We start from the raw sequence: 19,055 nt of genomic DNA, 5'->3' as shown, positions 1-19,055 counted from the left end.
GAATGGGGGGGGGGGTTGCCAGTTAGTGCAATATTAATTGATTTTGTTTGTTTTCTGAGATAGGTTATATAGGGTGAAGTTTTTCTCTATTTATATAAGTGTGGAAACTGGTTTAGATAGCTTAGTGGTTTGTTATGAAAAGGCTGGTAGAGATGGGTTGAATAGTGTTAGACTTGTGTCTGCATTTAGTGGAGAACTGGATTTGGTATTTAAATGGCATCTAATATGACGTAGTCATTGTGCAAATAAACTCTAAATCAACGGGTTTACTATGATCGAGAACCTAACTATAATAGTTACCCATTGTTGGCATGCTCTTCTTTTTTTTACAGAATTACTCACTCTCCCTTGTGAGGGAGGGAGGGAGGGAGGGAGGAGTGTGTGTGTATATCACTCGGAATTCCTTAGTCGGCTCTGACGGCGAAATTATATTCATACATACATCAAGATTAGACGTTTATCTATTTAATTTACCATTGCTGGAATGTACCAATGCGTAATAAAGACGAAATTCGACTTGAGATGGAGGGAGGTGTTGCTTTGGTGTGGTTTTACACGGCAACTCAACGATCGTTTGCCACTTCCACGCTTGCCTGCCAGCCGGCCAGCCACTAGCCTCAAAGTGAATTCCAGTGTCTTGATTAGCTTTACAATCCATCATTTACCTCAATACACACTAACAATGTGTATTTATATACTTCAATCGAGCATTCGATGCACACATTCACCTGTAATATATACGTCAATGAAACCCAGAACCCACCCAAGTTCAAGCGCACCTGCACTCTCACCCCTCTCCATTTGAATGCTAGTTTCCTATTTAGATTTCAAATGCTTCATTCACCCCTCTAAACACCACCGACGTATATTTACATTCTTTATTTAGGCAATGTATGCAGGCACACATTCATTCACGTAAAATAACGAATAAAATTGATATAGAATCTACTATAATTTGCAAAGCGACCAACCACCAAATGTCATTGTGAAAGCTAGTTTCGTAATTAGCTTTGCAATACTTCATTTACCTCCCTAAACACCAACAATGAGCGAGTATTTGTATACTCGGTAAAAGCGATGGATGGATTCCTTACACATTCACATATATTAAGCAATGAATTTGCTATAGTACCTACAGTACTCAGACTTCTCGAATTACTTACATCTTCTTATATCTTAACTTTGTTGTTCATTCAACAACAGAGTCGTTTTCCAGGGAATCCCGTTATGTTAGATGATGCATCGCCTCGCCTCGCCTCGCATGGCATCGAATCGCATGTCATTGCATCGCATCGCATTGAACTGCATGGTATTGAATCACAAGGCATTGAATGGCATGGCATGGCATGGCATGGCATGGCATCACGTCACGTCTCTCGTCTCTCGTCTCTCGTCTCTCGTCTCTAGTCTCTCGTCTCTAGTCTCTAGTCTCTCGTCTCTCGTCTCTCGTCTCTCGTCTCTCGTCTCTCGTCTCTCGTCTCGTCTCTCGTCTCTCGTCTCTCGTCTCTCGTCTCTCGTCTCTCGTCTCTCGTCTCTCGTCTCTCGTCTCTCGTCTCTCGCCTCTCGCCTCTCGCCTCTCGCCTCTCGCCTCTCGCCTCTCGCCTCTAGCCTCTCGCCACCCAGCCCTGCCTCGCTTCGCCTCGTCTCCGGTTTGTGAAAACGATGTATCAAGCAAAGTGTTAGATGTGAAAAAGTCGTGATATATACAAAAATGGAATAGTTGGCGCGTAATAGTGCTGTTCGTTTTCTGTTATGGTATCAGAGAGAGAACGTCTCCTATTTATATTTTTTGACGAGCGTTGGCGTAACAGGCCCCTTGCACTTTTAATTCGTTATTGTACTTTTCAAAAGCTGTAGCTACCTTAAGACACATGACAAATGGAGGTTTATGTATTAGAGTTAAGCGCTATACTCCCTGGCCAGGAGCGAATTCGTGAAACGCCACGCGAGTCTGTTTACCACTTTGCCGCCAGTTACATATTCACTACTCATGAATGAAACCATGTAATATCATGAATTTGCATATATATATAAATTCATTGATCAGGTAAGAAATGGTTAAAGCCTTTACTGCATGGCGTTTATATGTATGCTTGAATTCGAATAGTACTCAACGATAATCACATGCCCTTTTGCAATTGAAACTCGCTACGTGGTTTCTAGCCGCAATTGTTGCCTGGTGTTGCAGAGCAACCATGCATCCTATCGCTTCTCGGCCTTTTGGCTAAGATCAAAGTGTAGTATCTGTTCTTATCAGCTTAATATCTGATACGATCCCCATGTGGGATCCTCGATATTAAACTGATTTTTGCAACATGGCGAAGTGCTAGGAGCTTGCTCCACCTTTGCCGCGGATCGGCCCGGTATTGCAGTACCTCTGGGATCGGTCCACTCCCTTCGGGGAGACCAAAAACAACCCTATCAACTAGTCAAAATCAAGTAGGAGACGATTATGTTAATTGGTTATGTACATTAATGAATCGTGTTAATTTGAATTGCAGTAATTACTTCACACCAGCCAACATCGTATGAGGAAAAAGCCTTGGAACGAGCAGCAGAAGTGAGTCAGTCGAGTCCGGGTTTGATGGGTCGAAGCTGAACAACTGCAACGAGTTAGAGGGAAGGAAGGAAGGAAGGAAGGAAGGAAGGAAGGAAGGAAGGAAGGAGAAGAAGGAGAAAGAAGGAGAGTGAGGTGAGTAATATCATTTAATAACTTTAGATTAAAGATTATGTGCGAGCAAATAAATACGATGGTTGGTGTGGAAGGAAAGAAGTTGATTTTATGAATGGGGGGGGGGTTGCCAGTTAGTGCAATATTAATTGATTTTGTTTGTTTTCTGAGATAGGTTATATAGGGTGAAGTTTTTCTCTATTTATATAAGTGTGGAAACTGGTTTAGATAGCTTAGTGGTTTGTTATGAAAAGGCTGGTAGAGATGGGTTGAATAGTGTTAGACTTGTGTCTGCATTTAGTGGAGAACTGGATTTGGTATTTAAATGGCATCTAATATGACGTAGTCATTGTGCAAATAAACTCTAAATCAACGGGTTTACTATGATCGAGAACCTAACTATAATAGTTACCCATTGTTGGCATGCTCTTCTTTTTTTTACAGAATTACTCACTCTCCCTTGTGAGGGAGGGAGGGAGGGAGGGAGGAGTGTGTGTGTATATCACTCGGAATTCCTTAGTCGGCTCTGACGGCGAAATTATATTCATACATACATCAAGATTAGACGTTTATCTATTTAATTTACCATTGCTGGAATGTACCAATGCGTAATAAAGACGAAATTCGACTTGAGATGGAGGGAGGTGTTGCTTTGGTGTGGTTTTACACGGCAACTCAACGATCGTTTGCCACTTCCACGCTTGCCTGCCAGCCGGCCAGCCACTAGCCTCAAAGTGAATTCCAGTGTCTTGATTAGCTTTACAATCCATCATTTACCTCAATACACACTAACAATGTGTATTTATATACTTCAATCGAGCATTCGATGCACACATTCACCTGTAATATATACGTCAATGAAACCCAGAACCCACCCAAGTTCAAGCGCACCTGCACTCTCACCCTCTCCATTTGAATGCTAGTTTCCTATTTAGATTTCAAATGCTTCATTCACCCCTCTAAACACCACCGACGTATATTTACATTCTTTATTTAGGCAATGTATGCAGGCACACATTCATTCACGTAAAATAACGAATAAAATTGATATAGAATCTACTATAATTTGCAAAGCGACCAACCACCAAATGTCATTGTGAAAGCTAGTTTCGTAATTAGCTTTGCAATACTTCATTTACCTCCCTAAACACCAACAATGAGCGAGTATTTGTATACTCGGTAAAAGCGATGGATGGATTCCTTACACATTCACATATATTAAGCAATGAATTTGCTATAGTACCTACAGTACTCAGACTTCTCGAATTACTTACATCTTCTTATATCTTAACTTTGTTGTTCATTCAACAACAGAGTCGTTTTCCAGGGAATCCGTTATGTTAGATGATGCATCGCCTCGCCTCGCCTCGCATGGCATCGAATCGCATGTCATTGCATCGCATCGCATTGAACTGCATGGTATTGAATCACAAGGCATTGAATGGCATGGCATGGCATGGCATGGCATGGCATCACGTCACGTCTCTCGTCTCTCGTCTCTCGTCTCTCGTCTCTCTCGTCTCTCGTCTCTAGTCTCTCGTCTCTCGTCTCTCGTCTCTCGTCTCTCGTCTCTCGTCTCTCGTCTCTCGTCTCTCGTCTCTCGTCTCTCGTCTCTCGTCTCTCGTCTCTCGTCTCTCGTCTCTCGTCTCTCGCCTCTCGCCTCTCGCCTCTCGCCTCTCGCCTCTAGCCTCTAGCCTCTAGCCTCTCGCCACCCAGCCCTGCCTCGCTTCGCCTCGTCTCCGGTTTGTGAAAACGATGTATCAAGCAAAGTGTTAGATGTGAAAAAGTCGTGATATATATACAAAAATGGAATAGTTGGCGCGTAATAGTGCTGTTCGTTTTCTGTTATGGTATCAGAGAGAGAACGTCTCCTATTTATATTTTTTGACGAGCGTTGGCGTAACAGGCCCCTTGCACTTTTAATTCGTTATTGTACTTTTCAAAAGCTGTAGCTACCTTAAGACACATGACAAATGGAGGTTTATGTATTAGAGTTAAGCGCTATACTCCCTGGCCAGGAGCGAATTCGTGAAACGCCACGCGAGTCTGTTTACCACTTTGCCGCCAGTTACATATTCACTACTCATGAATGAAACCATGTAATATCATGAATTTGCATATATATATAAATTCATTGATCAGGTAAGAAATGGTTAAAGCCTTTACTGCATGGCGTTTATATGTATGCTTGAATTCGAATAGTACTCAACGATAATCACATGCCCTTTTGCAATTGAAACTCGCTACGTGGTTTCTAGCCGCAATTGTTGCCTGGTGTTGCAGAGCAACCATGCATCCTATCGCTTCTCGGCCTTTTGGCTAAGATCAAAGTGTAGTATCTGTTCTTATCAGCTTAATATCTGATACGATCCCCATGTGGGATCCTCGATATTAAACTGATTTTTGCAACATGGCGAAGTGCTAGGAGCTTGCTCCACCTTTGCCGCGGATCGGCCCGGTATTGCAGTACCTCTGGGATCGGTCCACTCCCTTCGGGGAGACCAAAAACAACCCTATCAACTAGTCAAAATCAAGTAGGAGACGATTATGTTAATTGGTTATGTACATTAATGAATCGTGTTAATTTGAATTGCAGTAATTACTTCACACCAGCCAACATCGTATGAGGAAAAAGCCTTGGAACGAGCAGCAGAAGTGAGTCAGTCGAGTCCGGGTTTGATGGGTCGAAGCTGAACAACTGCAACGAGTTAGAGGGAAGGAAGGAAGGAAGGAAGGAAGGAAGGAAGGAAGGAAGGAAGGAGAAAGAAGGAGAAAGAAGGAGAGTGAGGTGAGTAATATCATTTAATAACTTTAGATTAAAGATTATGTGCGAGCAAAGAAATACGATGGTTGGTGTGGAAGGAAAGAAGTTGATTTTATGAATGGGGGGGGGGGTTGCCAGTTAGTGCAATATTAATTGATTTTGTTTGTTTTCTGAGATAGGTTATATAGGGTGAAGTTTTTCTCTATTTATATAAGTGTGGAAACTGGTTTAGATAGCTTAGTGGTTTGTTATGAAAAGGCTGGTAGAGATGGGTTGAATAGTGTTAGACTTGTGTCTGCATTTAGTGGAGAACTGGATTTGGTATTTAAATGGCATCTAATATGACGTAGTCATTGTGCAAATAAACTCTAAATCAACGGGTTTACTATGATCGAGAACCTAACTATAATAGTTACCCATTGTTGGCATGCTTCCTTTTTTTTACAGAATTACTCACTCTCCCTTGTGAGGGAGGGAGGGAGGGAGGGAGGAGTGTGTGTGTATATCACTCGGAATTCCTTAGTCGGCTCTGACGGCGAAATTATATTCATACATACATCAAGATTAGACGTTTATCTATTTAATTTACCATTGCTGGAATGTACCAATGCGTAATAAAGACGAAATTCGACTTGAGATGGAGGGAGGTGTTGCTTTGGTGTGGTTTTACACGGCAACTCAACGATCGTTTGCCACTTCCACGCTTGCCTGCCAGCCGGCCAGCCACTAGCCTCAAAGTGAATTCCAGTGTCTTGATTAGCTTTACAATCCATCATTTACCTCAATACACACTAACAATGTGTATTTATATACTTCAATCGAGCATTCGATGCACACATTCACCTGTAATATATACGTCAATGAAACCCAGAACCCACCCAAGTTCAAGCGCACCTGCACTCTCACCCCTCTCCATTTGAATGCTAGTTTCCTATTTAGATTTCAAATGCTTCATTCACCCCTCTAAACACCACCGACGTATATTTACATTCTTTATTTAGGCAATGTATGCAGGCACACATTCATTCACGTAAAATAACGAATAAAATTGATATAGAATCTACTATAATTTGCAAAGCGACCAACCACCAAATGTCATTGTGAAAGCTAGTTTCGTAATTAGCTTTGCAATACTTCATTTACCTCCCTAAACACCAACAATGACCGAGTATTTGTATACTCGGTAAAAGCGATGGATGGATTCCTTACACATTCACATATATTAAGCAATGAATTTGCTATAGTACCTACAGTACTCAGACTTCTCGAATTACTTACATCTTCTTATATCTTAACTTTGTTGTTCATTCAACAACAGAGTCGTTTTCCAGGGAATCCCGTTATGTTAGATGATGCATCGCCTCGCCTCGCTCGCATGGCATCGAATCGCATGTCATTGCATCGCATCGCATTGAACTGCATGGTATTGAATCACAAGGCATTGAATGGCATGGCATGGCATGGCATGGCATGCATCACGTCACGTCTCTCGTCTCTCGTCTCTCGTCTCTCGTCTCTAGTCTAGTCTCTGTCTCTCGTCTCTCGTCTCTCGTCTCTCGTCTTCGTCTCTCGTCTGTCTCTCGTCTCTCGTCTCTCGTCTCTCGTCTCTCGTCTCTCGTCTCGTCTCGTCTCTCGTCTCTCGCCTCTCGCCTCTCGCCTCTCGCCTCTCGCCTCTCGCTCGCCTCTAGCCTCTAGCCTCTCGCCACCCAGCCCTGCCTCGCTTCGCCTCGTCTCCGGTTTGTGAAAACGATGTATCAAGCAAAGTGTTAGATGTGAAAAAGTCGTGATATATATACAAAAATGGAATAGTTGGCGCGTAATAGTGCTGTTCGTTTTCTGTTATGGTATCAGAGAGAGAACGTCTCCTATTTATTTTTTGACGAGCGTTGGCGTAACAGGCCCCTTGCACTTTTAATTCGTTATTGTACTTTTCAAAAGCTGTAGCTACCTTAAGACACATGACAAATGGAGGTTTATGTATTAGAGTTAAGCGCTATACTCCCTGGCCAGGAGCGAATTCGTGAAACGCCACGCGAGTCTGTTACCACTTTGCCGCCAGTTACATATTCACTACTCATGAATGAAACCATGTAATATCATGAATTTGCATATATATATAAATTCATTGATCAGGTAAGAAATGGTTAAAGCCTTTACTGCATGGCGTTTATATGTATGCTTGAATTCGAATAGTACTCAACGATAATCACATGCCCTTTTGCAATTGAAACTCGCTACGTGGTTTCTAGCCGCAATTGTTGCCTGGTGTTGCAGAGCAACCATGCATCCTATCGCTTCTCGGCCTTTTGGCTAAGATCAAAGTGTAGTATCTGTTCTTATCAGCTTAATATCTGATACGATCCCCATGTGGGATCCTCGATATTAAACTGATTTTTGCAACATGGCGAAGTGCTAGGAGCTTGCTCCACCTTTGCCGCGGATCGGCCCGGTATTGCAGTACCTCTGGGATCGGTCCACTCCCTTCGGGGAGACCAAAAACAACCCTATCAACTAGTCAAAATCAAGTAGGAGACGATTATGTTAATTGGTTATGTACATTAATGAATCGTGTTAATTTGAATTGCAGTAATTACTTCACACCAGCCAACATCGTATGAGGAAAAAGCCTTGGAACGAGCAGCAGAAGTGAGTCAGTCGAGTCCGGGTTTGATGGGTCGAAGCTGAACAACTGCAACGAGTTAGAGGGAAGGAAGGAAGGAAGGAAGGAAGGAAGGAAGGAAGGAAGGAAGGAGAAAGAAGGAGAAAGAAGGAGAGTGAGGTGAGTAATATCATTTAATAACTTTAGATTAAAGATTATGTGCGAGCAAAGAAATACGATGGTTGGTGTGGAAGGAAAGAAGTTGATTTTATGAATGGGGGGGGGGTTGCCAGTTAGTGCAATATTAATTGATTTGTTTGTTTTCTGAGATAGGTTATATAGGGTGAAGTTTTTCTCTATTTATATAAGTGTGGAAACTGGTTTAGATAGCTTAGTGGTTTGTTATGAAAAGGCTGGTAGAGATGGGTTGAATAGTGTTAGACTTGTGTCTGCATTTAGTGGAGAACTGGATTTGGTATTTAAATGGCATCTAATATGACGTAGTCATTGTGCAAATAAACTCTAAATCAACGGGTTTACTATGATCGAGAACCTAACTATAATAGTTACCCATTGTTGGCATGCTCTTCTTTTTTTACAGAATTACTCACTCTCCCTTGTGAGGGAGGGAGGGAGGGAGGGAGGAGTGTGTGTGTATATCACTCGGAATTCCTTAGTCGGCTCTGACGGCGAAATTATATTCATACATACATCAAGATTAGACGTTTATCTATTTAATTTACCATTGCTGGAATGTACCAATGCGTAATAAAGACGAAATTCGACTTGAGATGGAGGGAGGTGTTGCTTTGGTGTGGTTTTACACGGCAACTCAACGATCGTTTGCCACTTCCACGCTTGCCTGCCAGCCGGCCAGCCACTAGCCTCAAAGTGAATTCCAGTGTCTTGATTAGCTTTACAATCCATCATTTACCTCAATACACACTAACAATGTGTATTTATATACTTCAATCGAGCATTCGATGCACACATTCACCTGTAATATATACGTCAATGAAACCCAGAACCCACCCAAGTTCAAGCGCACCTGCACTCTCACCCCTCTCCATTTGAATGCTAGTTTCCTATTTAGATTTCAAATGCTTCATTCACCCCTCTAAACACCACCGACGTATATTTACATTCTTATTTAGGCAATGTATGCAGGCACACATTCATTCACGTAAAATAACGAATAAAATTGATATAGAATCTACTATAATTTGCAAAGCGACCAACCACCAAATGTCATTGTGAAAGCTAGTTTCGTAATTAGCTTTGCAATACTTCATTTACCTCCCTAAACACCAACAATGACCGAGTATTTGTATACTCGGTAAAAGCGATGGATGGATTCCTTACACATTCACATATATTAAGCAATGAATTTGCTATAGTACCTACAGTACTCAGACTTCTCGAATTACTTACATCTTCTTATATCTTAACTTTGTTGTTCATTCAACAACAGAGTCGTTTTCCAGGGAATCCGTTATGTTAGATGATGCATCGCCTCGCCTCGCCTCGCATGGCATCGAATCGCATGTCATTGCATCGCATCGCATTGAACTGCATGGTATTGAATCACAAGGCATTGAATGGCATGGCATGGCATGGCATGGCATGGCATCACGTCACGTCTCTCGTCTCTCGTCTCTCGTCTCTCGTCTCTAGTCTCTCTAGTCTCTCGTCTCTCGTCTCTCGTCTCTCGTCTCTCGTCTCTCGTCTCTCGTCGTCTCGCTCGTCTCTCGTCTCTCGTCTCTCGTCTCTCGTCTCTCGTCTCTCGTCTCTCGTCTCTCGTCTCGCCTCTCGCCTCTCGCCTCTCGCCTCTCGCCTCGCCTCTAGCCTCTAGCCTCTCGCCACCCAGCCCTGCCTCGCTTCGCCTCGTCTCCGGTTTGTGAAAACGATGTATCAAGCAAAGTGTTAGATGTGAAAAAGTCGTGATATATATACAAAAATGGAATAGTTGGCGCGTAATAGTGCTGTTCGTTTTCTGTTATGGTATCAGAGAGAGAACGTCTCCTATTTATATTTTTTGACGAGCGTTGGCGTAACAGGCCCCTTGCACTTTTAATTCGTTATTGTACTTTTCAAAAGCTGTAGCTACCTTAAGACACATGACAAATGGAGGTTTATGTATTAGAGTTAAGCGCTATACTCCCTGGCCAGGAGCGAATTCGTGAAACGCCACGCGAGTCTGTTTACCACTTTGCCGCCAGTTACATATTCACTACTCATGAATGAAACCATGTAATATCATGAATTTGCATATATATATAAATTCATTGATCAGGTAAGAAATGGTTAAAGCCTTTACTGCATGGCGTTTATATGTATGCTTGAATTCGAATAGTACTCAACGATAATCACATGCCCTTTTGCAATTGAAACTCGCTACGTGGTTTCTAGCCGCAATTGTTGCCTGGTGTTGCAGAGCAACCATGCATCCTATCGCTTCTCGGCCTTTTGGCTAAGATCAAAGTGTAGTATCTGTTCTTATCAGCTTAATATCTGATACGATCCCCATGTGGGATCCTCGATATTAAACTGATTTTTGCAACATGGCGAAGTGCTAGGAGCTTGCTCCACCTTTGCCGCGGATCGGCCCGGTATTGCAGTACCTCTGGGATCGGTCCACTCCCTTCGGGGAGACCAAAAACAACCCTATCAACTAGTCAAAATCAAGTAGGAGACGATTATGTTAATTGGTTATGTACATTAATGAATCGTGTTAATTTGAATTGCAGTAATTACTTCACACCAGCCAACATCGTATGAGGAAAAAGCCTTGGAACGAGCAGCAGAAGTGAGTCAGTCGAGTCCGGGTTTGATGGGTCGAAGCTGAACAACTGCAACGAGTTAGAGGGAAGGAAGGAAGGAAGGAAGGAAGGAAGGAAGGAAGGAAGGAAGGAGAAAGAAGGAGAAAGAAGGAGAGTGAGGTGAGTAATATCATTTAATAACTTTAGATTAAAGATTATGTGCGAGCAAAGAAATACGATGGTTGGTGTGGAAGGAAAGAAGTTGATTTTATGAATGGGGGGGGGTTGCCAGTTAGTGCAATATTAATTGATTTTGTTTGTTTTCTGAGATAGGTTATATAGGGTGAAGTTTTTCTCTATTTATATAAGTGTGGAAACTGGTTTAGATAGCTTAGTGGTTTGTTATGAAAAGGCTGGTAGAGATGGGTTGAATAGTGTTAGACTTGTGTCTGCATTTAGTGGAGAACTGGATTTGGTATTTAAATGGCATCTAATATGACGTAGTCATTGTGCAAATAAACTCTAAATCAACGGGTTTACTATGATCGAGAACCTAACTATAATAGTTACCCATTGTTGGCATGCTCTTCTTTTTTTTACAGAATTACTCACTCTCCCTTGTGGGAGGGAGGGAGGGAGGGAGGAGTGTGTGTGTATATCACTCGGAATTCCTTAGTCGGCTCTGACGGCGAAATTATATTCATACATACATCAAGATTAGACGTTTATCTATTTAATTTACCATTGCTGGAATGTACCAATGCGTAATAAAGACGAAATTCGACTTGAGATGGAGGGAGGTGTTGCTTTGGTGTGGTTTTACACGGCAACTCAACGATCGTTTGCCACTTCCACGCTTGCCTGCCAGCCGGCCAGCCACTAGCCTCAAAGTGAATTCCAGTGTCTTGATTAGCTTTACAATCCATCATTTACCTCAATACACACTAACAATGTGTATTTATATACTTCAATCGAGCATTCGATGCACACATTCACCTGTAATATATACGTCAATGAAACCCAGAACCCACCCAAGTTCAAGCGCACCTGCACTCTCACCCCTCTCCATTTGAATGCTAGTTTCCTATTTAGATTTCAAATGCTTCATTCACCCTCTAAACACCACCGACGTATATTTACATTCTTTATTTAGGCAATGTATGCAGGCACACATTCATTCACGTAAAATAACGAATAAAATTGATATAGAATCTACTATAATTTGCAAAGCGACCAACCACCAAATGTCATTGTGAAAGCTAGTTTCGTAATTAGCTTTGCAATACTTCATTTACCTCCCTAAACACCAACAATGACCGAGTATTTGTATACTCGGTAAAAGCGATGGATGGATTCCTTACACATTCACATATATTAAGCAATGAATTTGCTATAGTACCTACAGTACTCAGACTTCTCGAATTACTTACATCTTCTTATATCTTAACTTTGTTGTTCATTCAACAACAGAGTCGTTTTCCAGGGAATCCCGTTATGTTAGATGATGCATCGCCTCGCCTCGCCTCGCATGGCATCGAATCGCATGTCATTGCATCGCATCGCATTGAACTGCATGGTATTGAATCACAAGGCATTGAATGGCATGGCATGGCATGGCATGGCATGGCATCACGTCACGTCTCTCGTCTCTCGTCTCTCGTCTCTAGTCTCTCGTCTCTAGTCTCTCGTCTCTCGTCTCTCGTCTCTCGTCTCTCGTCTCTCGTCTTCGTCTCTCGTCTCTCGTCTTCGTCTCTCGTCTCTCGTCTCTCGTCTCTCGTCTCTCGTCTCTCGTCTCTCGCCTCTCGCCTCTCGCCTCTCGCCTCTCGCCTCTCGCCTCTAGCCTCTAGCCTCTCGCCACCCAGCCCTGCCTCGCTTCGCCTCGTCTCCGGTTTGTGAAAACGATGTATCAAGCAAAGTGTTAGATGTGAAAAAGTCGTGATATATATACAAAAATGGAATAGTTGGCGCGTAATAGTGCTGTTCGTTTTCTGTTATGGTATCAGAGAGAGAACGTCTCCTATTTATATTTTTTGACGAGCGTTGGCGTAACAGGCCCCTTGCACTTTTAATTCGTTATTGTACTTTTCAAAAGCTGTAGCTACCTTAAGACACATGACAAATGGAGGTTTATGTATTAGAGTTAAGCGCTATACTCCCTGGCCAGGAGCGAATTCGTGAAACGCCACGCGAGTCTGTTTACCACTTTGCCGCCAGTTACATATTCACTACTCATGAATGAAACCATGTAATATCATGAATTTGCATATATATATAAATTCATTGATCAGGTAAGAAATGGTTAAAGCCTTTACTGCATGGCGTTTATATGTATGCTTGAATTCGAATAGTACTCAACGATAATCACATGCCCTTTTGCAATTGAAACTCGCTACGTGGTTTCTAGCCGCAATTGTTGCCTGGTGTTGCAGAGCAACCATGCATCCTATCGCTTCTCGGCCTTTTGGCTAAGATCAAAGTGTAGTATCTGTTCTTATCAGCTTAATATCTGATACGATCCCCATGTGGGATCCTCGATATTAAACTGATTTTTGCAACATGGCGAAGTGCTAGGAGCTTGCTCCACCTTTGCCGCGGATCGGCCCGGTATTGCAGTACCTCTGGGATCGGTCCACTCCCTTCGGGGAGACCAAAAACAACCCTATCAACTAGTCAAAATCAAGTAGGAGACGATTATGTTAATTGGTTATGTACATTAATGAATCGTGTTAATTTGAATTGCAGTAATTACTTCACACCAGCCAACATCGTATGAGGAAAAAGCCTTGGAACGAGCAGCAGAAGTGAGTCAGTCGAGTCCGGGTTTGATGGGTCGAAGCTGAACAACTGCAACGAGTTAGAGGGAAGGAAGGAAGGAAGGAAGGAAGGAAGGAAGGAAGGAAGGAAGGAAGGAAGAAGAAGGAGAAAGAAGGAGAGTGAGGTGAGTAATATCATTTAATAACTTTAGATTAAAGATTATGTGCGAGCAAAGAAATACGATGGTTGGTGTGGAAGGAAAGAAGTTGATTTTATGAATGGGGGGGGGGGTTGCCAGTTAGTGCAATATTAATTGATTTTGTTTGTTTTCTGAGATAGGTTATATAGGGTGAAGTTTTTCTCTATTTATATAAGTGTGGAAACTGGTTTAGATAGCTTAGTGGTTTGTTATGAAAAGGCTGGTAGAGATGGGTTGAATAGTGTTAGACTTGTGTCTGCATTTAGTGGAGAACTGGATTTGGTATTTAAATGGCATCTAATATGACGTAGTCATTGTGCAAATAAACTCTAAATCAACGGGTTTACTATGATCGAGAACCTAACTATAATAGTTACCCATTGTTGGCATGCTCCTTTTTTTTACAGAATTACTCACTCTCCCTTGTGAGGGAGGGAGGGAGGGAGGGAGGAGTGTGTGTGTATATCACTCGGAATTCCTTAGTCGGCTCTGACGGCGAAATTATATTCATACATACATCAAGATTAGACGTTTATCTATTTAATTTACCATTGCTGGAATGTACCAATGCGTAATAAAGACGAAATTCGACTTGAGATGGAGGGAGGTGTTGCTTTGGTGTGGTTTTACACGGCAACTCAACGATCGTTTGCCACTTCCACGCTTGCCTGCCAGCCGGCCAGCCACTAGCCTCAAAGTGAATTCCAGTGTCTTGATTAGCTTTACAATCCATCATTTACCTCAATACACACTAACAATGTGTATTTATATACTTCAATCGAGCATTCGATGCACACATTCACCTGTAATATATACGTCAATGAAACCCAGAACCCACCCAAGTTCAAGCGCACCTGCACTCTCACCCCTCTCCATTTGAATGCTAGTTTCCTATTTAGATTTCAAATGCTTCATTCACCCCTCTAAACACCACCGACGTATATTTACATTCTTTATTTAGGCAATGTATGCAGGCACACATTCATTCACGTAAAATAACGAATAAAATTGATATAGAATCTACTATAATTTGCAAAGCGACCAACCACCAAATGTCATTGTGAAAGCTAGTTTCGTAATTAGCTTTGCAATACTTCATTTACCTCCCTAAACACCAACAATGACCGAGTATTTGTATACTCGGTAAAAGCGATGGATGGATTCCTTACACATTCACATATATTAAGCAATGAATTTGCTATAGTACCTACAGTACTCAGACTTCTCGAATTACTTACATTCTTATATCTTAACTTTGTTGTTCATTCAACAACAGAGTCGTTTTCCAGGGAATCCCGTTATGTTAGATGATGCATCGCCTCGCCTCGCCTCGCATGGCATCGAATCGCATGTCATTGCATCGCATCGCATTGAACTGCATGGTATTGAATCACAAGGCATTGAATGGCATGGCATGGCATGGCATGGCATGGCATCACGTCACGTCTCTCGTCTCTCGTCTCTCGTCTCTCGTCTCTAGTCTCGTCTCTCGTCTCGTCTCGTCTCTCGTCTCTCGTCTCTCGTCTCTCGTCTCTCGTCTCTCGTCTCTCGTCTCTCGTCTCTCGTCTCTCGTCTCTCGTCTCTCGTCTCTCGTCTCTCGTCTCTCGCCTCTCGCCTCTCGCCTCTCGCCTCTAGCCTCTAGCCTCTAGCCTCTCGCCACCCAGCCCTGCCTCGCTTCGCCTCGTCTCCGGTTTGTGAAAACGATGTATCAAGCAAAGTGTTAGATGTGAAAAAGTCGTGATATATATACAAAAATGGAATAGTTGGCGCGTAATAGTGCTGTTCGTTTTCTGTTATGGTATCAGAGAGAGAACGTCTCCTATTTATATTTTTTGACGAGCGTTGGCGTAACAGGCCCCTTGCACTTTTAATTCGTTATTGTACTTTTCAAAAGCTGTAGCTACCTTAAGACACATGACAAATGGAGGTTTATGTATTAGAGTTAAGCGCTATACTCCCTGGCCAGGAGCGAATTCGTGAAACGCCACGCGAGTCTGTTTACCACTTTGCCGCCAGTTACATATTCACTACTCATGAATGAAACCATGTAATATCATGAATTTGCATATATATATAAATTCATTGATCAGGTAAGAAATGGTTAAAGCCTTTACTGCATGGCGTTTATATGTATGCTTGAATTCGAATAGTACTCAACGATAATCACATGCCCTTTTGCAATTGAAACTCGCTACGTGGTTTCTAGCCGCAATTGTTGCCTGGTGTTGCAGAGCAACCATGCATCCTATCGCTTCTCGGCCTTTTGGCTAAGATCAAAGTGTAGTATCTGTTCTTATCAGCTTAATATCTGATACGATCCCCATGTGGGATCCTCGATATTAAACTGATTTTTGCAACATGGCGAAGTGCTAGGAGCTTGCTCCACCTTTGCCGCGGATCGGCCCGGTATTGCAGTACCTCTGGGATCGGTCCACTCCCTTCGGGGAGACCAAAAACAACCCTATCAACTAGTCAAAATCAAGTAGGAGACGATTATGTTAATTGGTTATGTACATTAATGAATCGTGTTAATTTGAATTGCAGTAATTACTTCACACCAGCCAACATCGTATGAGGAAAAAGCCTTGGAACGAGCAGCAGAAGTGAGTCAGTCGAGTCCGGGTTTGATGGGTCGAAGCTGAACAACTGCAACGAGTTAGAGGAAGGAAGGAAGGAAGGAAGGAAGGAAGGAAGGAAGGAAGGAAGGAAGGAAAGAAGGAGAAAGAAGGAGAGTGAGGTGAGTAATATCATTTAATAACTTTAGATTAAAGATTATGTGCGAGCAAAGAAATACGATGGTTGGTGTGGAAGGAAAGAAGTTGATTTTATGAATGGGGGGGGGGTTGCCAGTTAGTGCAATATTAATTGATTTTGTTTGTTTTCTGAGATAGGTTATATAGGGTGAAGTTTTTCTCTATTTATATAAGTGTGGAAACTGGTTTAGATAGCTTAGTGGTTTGTTATGAAAAGGCTGGTAGAGATGGGTTGAATAGTGTTAGACTTGTGTCTGCATTTAGTGGAGAACTGGATTTGGTATTTAAATGGCATCTAATATGACGTAGTCATTGTGCAAATAAACTCTAAATCAACGGGTTTACTATGATCGAGAACCTAACTATAATAGTTACCCATTGTTGGCATGCTCTTCTTTTTTTTACAGAATTACTCACTCTCCCTTGTGAGGGAGGGAGGGAGGGAGGGAGGAGTGTGTGTGTATATCACTCGGAATTCCTTAGTCGGCTCTGACGGCGAAATTATATTCATACATACATCAAGATTAGACGTTTATCTATTTAATTTACCATTGCTGGAATGTACCAATGCGTAATAAAGACGAAATTCGACTTGAGATGGAGGGAGGTGTTGCTTTGGTGTGGTTTTACACGGCAACTCAACGATCGTTTGCCACTTCCACGCTTGCCTGCCAGCCGGCCAGCCACTAGCCTCAAAGTGAATTCCAGTGTCTTGATTAGCTTTACAATCCATCATTTACCTCAATACACACTAACAATGTGTATTTATATACTTCAATCGAGCATTCGATGCACACATTCACCTGTAATATATACGTCAATGAAACCCAGAACCCACCCAAGTTCAAGCGCACCTGCACTCTCACCCCTCTCCATTTGAATGCTAGTTTCCTATTTAGATTTCAAATGCTTCATTCACCCCTCTAAACACCACCGACGTATATTTACATTCTTTATTTAGGCAATGTATGCAGGCACACATTCATTCACGTAAAATAACGAATAAAATTGATATAGAATCTACTATAATTTGCAAAGCGACCAACCACCAAATGTCATTGTGAAAGCTAGTTTCGTAATTAGCTTTGCAATACTTCATTTACCTCCCTAAACACCAACAATGACCGAGTATTTGTATACTCGGTAAAAGCGATGGATGGATTCCTTACACATTCACATATATTAAGCAATGAATTTGCTATAGTACCTACAGTACTCAGACTTCTCGAATTACTTACATCTTCTTATATCTTAACTTTGTTGTTCATTCAACAACAGAGTCGTTTTCCAGGGAATCCGTTATGTTAGATGATGCATCGCCTCGCCTCGCCTCGCATGGCATCGAATCGCATGTCATTGCATCGCATCGCATTGAACTGCATGGTATTGAATCACAAGGCATTGAATGGCATGGCATGGCATGGCATGGCATGGCATCACGTCACGTCTCTCGTCTCTCGTCTCTGTCTCTCGTCTCTAGTCTCTCGTCTCTCGTCTCTCTCTCGTCTCTCGTCTCTCTCTCGTCTCTCGTCTCTCGTCTCTCGTCTCTCGTCTCTCGTCTCTCGTCTCTCGTCTCTCGTCTCTCGTCTCTCGTCTCTCGTCTCTCGCCTCTCGCCTCTCGCCTCTCGCCTCTCGCCTCTCGCCTCTAGCCTCTAGCCTCTCGCCACCCAGCCCTGCCTCGCTTCGCCTCGTCTCCGGTTTGTGAAAACGATGTATCAAGCAAAGTGTTAGATGTGAAAAAGTCGTGATATATATACAAAAATGGAATAGTTGGCGCGTAATAGTGCTGTTCGTTTTCTGTTATGGTATCAGAGAGAGAACGTCTCCTATTTATATTTTTTGACGAGCGTTGGCGTAACAGGCCCCTTGCACTTTTAATTCGTTATTGTACTTTTCAAAAGCTGTAGCTACCTTAAGACACATGACAAATGGAGGTTTATGTATTAGAGTTAAGCGCTATACTCCCTGGCCAGGAGCGAATTCGTGAAACGCCACGCGAGTCTGTTTACCACTTTGCCGCCAGTTACATATTCACTACTCATGAATGAAACCATGTAATATCATGAATTTGCATATATATATAAATTCATTGATCAGGTAAGAAATGGTTAAAGCCTTTACTGCATGGCGTTTATATGTATGCTTGAATTCGAATAGTACTCAACGATAATCACATGCCCTTTTGCAATTGAAACTCGCTACGTGGTTTCTAGCCGCAATTGTTGCCTGGTGTTGCAGAGCAACCATGCATCCTATCGCTTCTCGGCCTTTTGGCTAAGATCAAAGTGTAGTATCTGTTCTTATCAGCTTAATATCTGATACGATCCCCATGTGGGATCCTCGATATTAAACTGATTTTTGCAACATGGCGAAGTGCTAGGAGCTTGCTCCACCTTTGCCGCGGATCGGCCCGGTATTGCAGTACCTCTGGGATCGGTCCACTCCCTTCGGGGAGACCAAAAACAACCCTATCAACTAGTCAAAATCAAGTAGGAGACGATTATGTTAATTGGTTATGTACATTAATGAATCGTGTTAATTTGAATTGCAGTAATT

General features: G+C 42.4%; 7 non-coding genes across 7 annotated transcripts; all 7 read left to right on the top strand.

Moving 5' to 3' along the window:
• The first annotated feature begins 2,204 nt into the window (after positions 1-2,204).
• LOC138362189 (U2 spliceosomal RNA) lies at positions 2,205-2,397 on the top strand. Its single transcript, XR_011227471.1, has one exon. It is a non-coding gene; the product is annotated as a U2 spliceosomal RNA (small nuclear RNA).
• Positions 2,398-4,970: 2,573 nt separating this feature from the next.
• LOC138362188 (U2 spliceosomal RNA) lies at positions 4,971-5,163 on the top strand. The gene has a single exon (XR_011227470.1). It is a non-coding gene; the product is annotated as a U2 spliceosomal RNA (small nuclear RNA).
• A 2,562-nt stretch (positions 5,164-7,725) lies between these two features.
• Positions 7,726-7,918, top strand: LOC138362187 (U2 spliceosomal RNA). The gene has a single exon (XR_011227469.1). It is a non-coding gene; the product is annotated as a U2 spliceosomal RNA (small nuclear RNA).
• Positions 7,919-10,484: 2,566 nt separating this feature from the next.
• On the top strand, positions 10,485-10,677 carry LOC138362186 (U2 spliceosomal RNA). Its single transcript, XR_011227468.1, has one exon. It is a non-coding gene; the product is annotated as a U2 spliceosomal RNA (small nuclear RNA).
• Positions 10,678-13,238: 2,561 nt separating this feature from the next.
• LOC138362185 (U2 spliceosomal RNA) lies at positions 13,239-13,431 on the top strand. The gene has a single exon (XR_011227467.1). It is a non-coding gene; the product is annotated as a U2 spliceosomal RNA (small nuclear RNA).
• A 2,562-nt stretch (positions 13,432-15,993) lies between these two features.
• LOC138362184 (U2 spliceosomal RNA) lies at positions 15,994-16,186 on the top strand. Its single transcript, XR_011227466.1, has one exon. It is a non-coding gene; the product is annotated as a U2 spliceosomal RNA (small nuclear RNA).
• Positions 16,187-18,753: 2,567 nt separating this feature from the next.
• Positions 18,754-18,946, top strand: LOC138362182 (U2 spliceosomal RNA). The gene has a single exon (XR_011227465.1). It is a non-coding gene; the product is annotated as a U2 spliceosomal RNA (small nuclear RNA).
• Positions 18,947-19,055: the final 109 nt, after the last annotated feature.

This window comes from Procambarus clarkii, unplaced genomic scaffold, assembly GCF_040958095.1.
Source record: "Procambarus clarkii isolate CNS0578487 unplaced genomic scaffold, FALCON_Pclarkii_2.0 HiC_scaffold_1410, whole genome shotgun sequence".
Lineage (NCBI taxonomy): Eukaryota > Metazoa > Arthropoda > Malacostraca > Decapoda > Cambaridae > Procambarus > Procambarus clarkii.
Note: the sequence above shows the minus strand (reverse complement) of the source record. Positions and strands in the feature narration are given on the sequence as shown.